Here is a 7,534-nt window from a genome sequence, read left to right as displayed (position 1 = left end):
CTCGAAACCAAGCAAATCCATGGATCAAAATCAACAAAACATTATCAAACCAACAAATCACAAAAAAAATTGGGGCTATTTTTGATGGGGATTTTCAAAATTGGGGAAGAACACAACAAAATTAGGCTAGAAAAGGAGGGGTAGGGGCTCCAAAAATGTGATCAACGTGGCTCATGATTCCAAGATGATGTAGGATAAAACCCTAGAGGTCGATCTTTCACGTTTGGAGCGGATCCCTACGAAGAACACGAGGAGGGGAACGCGAGAAAAACACGAGAGAATACTCAACCAACAAGAACAAAGTCACACATGTGCTAGATCATCGAAACACAAGGAGAGATACAAGATCCAAGTCCAACAAAGGACGATACATAGGGTAACCGGTTCTTCTCCGTGAGGAGGGCTTGATGATGGTCTTCTCTGGATGGAGGTCTTGAATCCAGGTGGATCTTCTCCGAAGAGGTGTCGGTCCCTCACGAGGAGTAGATCCGGATGGATGAGCGAGGCTCTAATCTCACAAATGAGCTAAATCAACACTGACCCTAGCTAGAAGGTGGGAGAGATCTATTTATAGTCATAGTGCAAATGGGGGTCGAAGTGAAGGGGTACAAGGGCATCAGCCCGAGGCTGCGGGCACACAAGCAGCGGACGTCCAGTCTCTACCGGTCATCCGGTCGCTCGCGGAGGTCTGGACGTCCGGTAGGATCGAACATCCGCTAATTTGGCTCGGGTGCAGGTATGCCGGACGTCCGGTGGCTTCGGTCTTCCGCTAATATCTTCTCGGTAGTGCAGTTGCCGGATGTCCGGTGCGGCCAGTCGTCCGCTCGCTGGGATGTCGTCGGACGTCCGGTCCGGACCGATCGTCCGCTTGCTGTAGCGTGCGGCTGCTGGGCCTTTTGGTTGGCGGAGTGTCCAGGCGTCGGACGTCCGGCATTGTCTGGTCGTCTGGTGGCTGAAGACTTCGGGCAGCTTCATCTCTTGGTCCTTGTATTTGGCGTCCTCGCTAGCTCGTCCGTTGGATGTGGTGGCTCCGTGGCTTTCCTCTAAGTACCTGATCATGCATAGCACACACGTTGGAGGTAGTTGCCATGTCTCACATGTAGAAAGTGAAGGTTCGGAGAGAAGCGAGTTCACCTTGTGTCCAATGGCTTATGTTCGAGGTCTCGTCATATGTCCTCTTGGGGTTTGGAGAGTAGTCGGAGTGTACATGGGGATGAACGTGGGATGCTCCGCATCATATCCCCTGAACGACGAAGCAGAAGAAGAACTCAAAACAAGCAAGCATCGCTCTCACGTCATGATCATCGCATTTCCTGTACCTGCAACTGTTGTTGTAGTAATTTGTGAGCCACGAGGACTCAGCAATCCCATTACCATGGGTATCAATACTAGCAAAGCTTAATGGGTATGGAAAGGATAAGTGGTGAGGTTGGAACAACGACTAAGCATGATATGGTGGCTAACTTACGAATACAAGAATAAGATGAGAAGCTACGCAAACGGCCGCAAACTAGTAATGATCAAGAAGTGATCCTGAAACTACTTACGTCCAAACATAACCCAAAACTGTGTTCACTTCCCGGACTCCGCCGAGAAGAGACCATGACGGCTACACACATGGTTGATGCATTTTAGTTAAGTCAAGTATCAAGTTCTCTACAACCAGATATTAACAAATTTCCATCTGCCACATAATCGCGGGCATGGCTCTCGAAAGTTTGAACCCTGCAGGGGTGTCCCAACTTATCCCATTATAAGCTCTCACGACCAACGAAGGATATTCCTTCTCTCGGGAAGACCCGATCAGTCTTGGAATCCCGGTTACAAGACATTTCGACAATGGTAAAACAAGACCAGTAAGATCGCCCGAATATGCCGACAAATTCCGATAGGAGCTGCACATATCTCGTTCTCAGGGCACACTAGATGAGTCAAGCTACGAGTAAAATCAGCCCTCAAGTTTCCCCGAGGTGGCCTCGCAGGCTGCTTGGTTCGCACCAACACTTAGAGAAGCACTCGCCCGGGGGGGGGGGGGTTAAAATAAAGATGACCCTCGGGTTAATTACTCCCAAGGGAAAGGTTATAGGTTGTTAGGCAAATGTAAAACCAAAGTTGGGCCTTGCTGGAGGAGTTTTTTTTAAAGCAAACTGTCAAGGGGTCCCCATAAACCCAGCCGTGTAAGGAACACAAAATCAAGGAACATAACACCGGTATGAAGGAAACTAAGGCGGCTAGAGTGGAACAAAACACCAGGCATAAGGTCGAGCCTTCTACCCTTTACCAAGTATATAGATGCATTAATTAAAATAAGAGATATTGTGATATCCCAACATAATCCTATCCAACATGGAGCAATCTTCAACTTCACCTGCAACTAACAACGCTATAAGAGGGACTGAGCAAAAGCGGTAACATAGCCAAACAACGGTTTGCTAGGAAGGGTGAAAAGGTTAGAGGCTGACATGGCAATTTGGGAGGCTTGATAAACAAGTGATAGGTAGCGCAACATAGCGATAGAACGAAGCAACTAGCATAGCAATGATAGTAGTGAGATCCAGGGTAACGGTCATCTTGCCTGAAATCCCGCTAGGAAGAAGAATGAGTCCATGAAGAAGACAAACGGGCGAAGACGAACCAAGCATAGACGAACGAATTCTCACGATTGCAACAAAACATGAACTATCGAGAAGAAGCACAACCGGAAAGAAGCAAACAACAAGGTAAACACACAACACATAAACATGGCATGATGCACAACCAAACATGATGCATGACAAAGACTATATGATGCTACTCAAGACAAGAAATGATGCATACAAGAACAACACATCAAAGCAAGTTTAAATGAGGCCGAAAACAACATATAACAAATCCGGTAAGTCCTCATATGCAAATCTCGAAATTAGTCCAGATCTGAATAAACCTTATATTCAAGTAGTTAAACAGCAAGTTAAAATACACCATGATGATCTACATGAAATTCTAGTCAAGTTACATATAAAGTTCATTCAGTTCGGAGCTACGGCCTAGAAGATATGAGCAAAACAAGTCAAACATGGCATTGATGAATAATGCATTCAAACATCAAGCAAACACTTTCAAAACATGGATGCAACATGATAATATGAAACTACATGCAATTCTAAGCAAGTTTCATATAGAGTATGCTCAAAACGGAGCAACGGTGCAACACATACACTCCAAACAAGATATAACAACAATCTGACCAAAACAGCAAGTAGGCACTTTGCAAACATCAAAACAACATTCTACAGGAATCATATGAGCACAAACTTGACATGCACTTCATGTACAGATAATATACTTCAAATATCATTAAGGTTTAGGTTCATAGGCATCAAGATTAAACCAATATGATCAATGCAAATGCAACTTTATAACACAGGAGCATATACATGAGCAGAGTTAATATGATGGCAACATGAGAGCAAGAAAGCACTACTAGGGAAAAGCTTATACACAGAAGCTTACCAGTAGCGCGGTTTAAAAGGAGGCGCTACTGCTAATTAGTAGTAGCGAGGGGTATAAAACCCACGCTACTACTAAGTTGATAGTAGTAGCGAGGGGTATAAACCCGCGCTGCTACTAAGTGGTCTTCACCATGCCTCCCGGAGGACAGGCCATAGTAGTAGTGAGGGGTGTAAAACCTGCGCTACTACTAAGTAAGTAGCTATAGCGCTGGTAACACCCCCACGCTATTACTAAGCGTGTCCGGCCCGATCCACTCCCACCCCACCACTCTCTCTCTCTCTCATCCCTAAAAAATCTCTCTCTCTCATCCTCGGTCCACCCCATCCCGGGCGTCTCGCTCACCGGAGGAGTCTCGCTCGGCCTCCCCTCTCCCTGATCGAGCCGCCACCTCTCGCCCTCCCGCGAAATCCATGGCGACTGCGGCCTGATCTGCATCCTCGCCGGCCCTGCTGCCTCGCCGCCGCCCCTGCTGACCCCGTCTACCTCGCCGCCGCCCTGGTCTTCAAATCGCGGCTGCCCCACTTCAACCTGCCCGCCGCCAGGTCCAACACACCATCGCCGCCGGCCGGGAGAGGTAGCTACTCCGTCTCCTCCTCCCCTCTTTCTTCCCCTACCTCCCTCGTTCCTGCCTCGGCCCGGCGAGCCCCTGTTGCGTGCGTGACCAGGGACAAGCCCTTGATTTTTGTTTGACAAGGGATGAGGCCTGCCAATTTGTTTCTACGGAGAGCCCCTACTGCTGTAGGCTGCCAATTTGACCAGGGACAAGCTCAGAGTGGATCGATCTATTGTGGGCAAAATACACTACACTGATTTGTCCATGGGAGTACAACTTCCTTGAGCTTGTTCTCTAAGTGTGCACTGGTATTCATCTCCTTCTGATTGGACAAACTTCAGTTTTGAGGAAATGTCGTTCAGATGGATTACTAGTTTACTACGCATGAGTGCTACATCTAGCATCCAATTTCCCCATGTTCTCCGGTGTTTACAGAGAGCCTACACTTATGTCAATATTGTTTCGTCAACTACTATATCTATTTTCTGTACAGAGAGCCGTATATGTTTCAGACCAAAAATTTGCTTCTCTGTTCCCTTGTGATTATCATGTCTAGGTGGGCAAAACGATTACAGTAGATGTATAGACTTTTCATTGTTTGTAGCTACTATGCTCATATTTAAGTTTGTTCATTGCTTCTCATGCTGAAAAAACTATTCTGTAGGGACTTGGTGTTGTAAAACTATTCTGTAGGGCGGCGTACAAGCTAGTCATGCGGGCTGCAGCGCCTGACGACGCTGGTTGACCTTCTCCTATGCGTGCAGGGCAACATCGACGCTGGACCAGATGGACGAGCTGCAGTGCCAAACTGGTACCTCTGAATTTTGCTTCAATTTTGCTTCCTGCTAATCTGAATTTAGGGGAAGCTCTGAATTTTGTTATGTTTTGCAGGGAGAGGAATAGACGCTCCAGCAGCAGTGGTATTCTCTATGCAATCAAACAAGAAGCATTTAGTGTTGTTTCACCGAATCAAAAGAGACCAAAATCAGACCACATATGATTGCAGATTATGCGTGTGTATGTGGAGAAGATAACTGGGTCGATTGATTTGATGTTAATTTGTTTGCTTCACTCTGTTTATTTATGGCTACGACGACGGCGGCACACGAGGTAAATTAAACCCAGCCCCCCTTCGCGTTCCCGTCCATTCCGCCGCCCACCTTGTGCTCCTAGCTGACGAACCCCTTTCCTGCTCCCCCCTTTCCGGCGATTGAAGATGAGGCGCAGGCTTGTTTTATCTGTTTGGTGTTATAGATGGTTGACGGGGAGAGACTACACTGCCGGTTTGCTGAAGTGGTAGGTTGCCATTCAGGTCAGTCCCCAATACTCTTCTTCCTTGGGCTCCAGAATTTACTTGCATTAGGGAGTTAGCCGAGCCACATTTAACCTGGTGAAGACAAGATTACGACTTTAGTACATTGATAGTCAACAGAAGAACACAACTAAAGTATGCGCAGAAGTTGTAGAGACTGTTTGGGTGGTGATTCCTGTCGGTGGACTGATGAAATTTTTGGTAGAGCAATTCAGGCATGTAGTTGGATGGATGAATATACCTTGCATACATCCCTAGGATTTACAGAATGAAGCTAACAATTGCTTGAGCCTACTATGTTATATATGTTAGGAGTATCCTCGGCCAGGTTAATTACTAATGATCTGAATTGCTCGAATAGCTGCAAACTTGTGGCCACACAAGTTAACTTTTTATATTTTACCTAATGATTTTTATACTAGCTAGCGTTTCTCATATCACAAAAGCTGTTGCTGCACTTGGGATAGAATACAGGATTTTCTGAAATTGAAAGCGAGTTCACCATGACTACGACAGATACTAGGTAGTTTAGCTTGGGATAGAATACAATGCACGGGTTACAACAGAAAGTTATTTCTTGTCTCACAATTACTGATTGCTCTTTGTTCTCATTTTCCTTTTTTAGCTGAAACTATTCCTTGTCTACAGATAAGCGGAAGCCGGGTTCGGAGCCACCGACAGTGTCTTCCTTGGATTCGTTCCTGCAATAAGGAGGGGACCCACCCTTCTTCACGTGTCGAGCAACAAGGACCAGCCTTCGGCTGTTACTATTGATTCATGTGCATGTGCAATAAAGAAAGAAAATACAATACTAGATTTGGACATAGGACGTGAACCAACAAGTTTTCACTTTCCTGACGTGGGTGCAGGGGTGATCGAGGAGGATTACCGTGGCCCGGTGGGTGTCGTGCTCTTCAACCACTTGGAGGTGGACTTCACCGTGAAGCCCGGTTACTACTGCACATAGATGATCATCCAGGTGATCGCACCGTCGGAGGTCGTCGAGGTGGAGGTCCTCGACGCCACTGTCCGGGGGGAGGTCTACCGGCGTCTGAACTCCAAACCTTGGTAGATACATCTAGAGAAGTGGTTTGTTTAGGTTGGTGGTGGAATACTTTCAGTTGAGATGATGGTTGTGTTCGTGTGATGTTAGACGGGATGTTGTGATTTCTTTCAATTGAGATGTTGTTCCTTGACATGAGTTTATTTTGCACCGGGCACGTCTATTTCTATCCCGGAATAATGCATCTAAATTTTATTTTTTTAATTCCTAATTAGCTAGTAGTAGCGTGGGAGGAAAAGTGCACGCTACTACTACTTAGGATAGTAGTAGCGCTGGTTGAGATAGTAGTAGCGTGGTTCCATCCATGCTACTACTAACGGACGTAGTAGTAACGTGGGTTGCATCCGCGCTACTGCTATCTACTTAGCTGTAGCGCGATACTAGTAGCGCGGGTACCCGCGTGGCTAGTAGCCAGTTTACCCGCGCTGCTAGTAGCCTTTTCCCTAGTAGTGAAGAGACAAGCTACAACAAGTAAACATAGCAACCAAGGGCATTGCATCAAAGTACACATAACGAAGAGCAAATAATATCATGGCATTATATACATATGGCTCATGGATTAGTGGGAACCAACATGACAAGATTGAATGTTGAAACAGTTTCATCAAGTGTAAAACAACAACATTATGATAGCATGTTTGCAAGCATGAAACAGAGGCATGTGATATCCAAAATTAACAACCATGGCGTGTGAACATAGTACTCATAGCATAATTCAAAACATGTAATTGGAGCATCTCCAGAAGAGGCATGGATCACTCAATAACAAGCTCACAACAAGGTATTATGAAGTTAACAGAAATCTAGAACATTATATAAGCATGTTCATGGCAATGAAAACATATGCTACACGTCATATATTGGGCATCAAAAGGCATGGCAAGATAGATCATAAAATGTACATCAGAAAATGTCAACTAAGCATCTCCAGATTATGTACGGATTAATTGGTAGCATCAAGCAAACATGACATTATGATATAACAGATTCACCATTGGCAGAACATTAACAGCGAGTAGCCCACTTCACAAGCTTGATGCACTCGCTACAGGGTATATAAAAATACTTGGATTGCACCCCTGTAAAGATGGCATTATTAATCTTCTAAAACATG

At 45.6% G+C, this 7,534-nt stretch overlaps 1 long non-coding RNA gene across 3 annotated transcripts; it reads left to right on the top strand.

Annotated features, from left to right (window-relative positions):
• The first annotated feature begins 3,753 nt into the window (after positions 1–3,753).
• Positions 3,754–6,615, top strand: LOC119277247. Of its 3 annotated transcripts, XR_005137005.1 has the most exons (6): positions 3,754–4,066; positions 4,710–4,856; positions 4,937–5,155; positions 5,262–5,357; positions 6,006–6,136; positions 6,227–6,615. It is a non-coding gene; the product is annotated as an uncharacterized LOC119277247 (long non-coding RNA). The 3 variants fall into 3 exon arrangements; XR_005137003.1 differs by having other exon boundaries at positions 6,006–6,615; XR_005137004.1 differs by lacking the exon at positions 3,754–4,066 and adding an exon at positions 4,089–4,353 and having other exon boundaries at positions 6,006–6,615.
• Positions 6,616–7,534: the final 919 nt, after the last annotated feature.

Source organism: Triticum dicoccoides, chromosome 3B (assembly GCF_002162155.2).
Source record: "Triticum dicoccoides isolate Atlit2015 ecotype Zavitan chromosome 3B, WEW_v2.0, whole genome shotgun sequence".
In the NCBI taxonomy this organism is placed as follows: domain Eukaryota; kingdom Viridiplantae; phylum Streptophyta; class Magnoliopsida; order Poales; family Poaceae; genus Triticum; species Triticum dicoccoides.
Note: the sequence above shows the minus strand (reverse complement) of the source record. Positions and strands in the feature narration are given on the sequence as shown.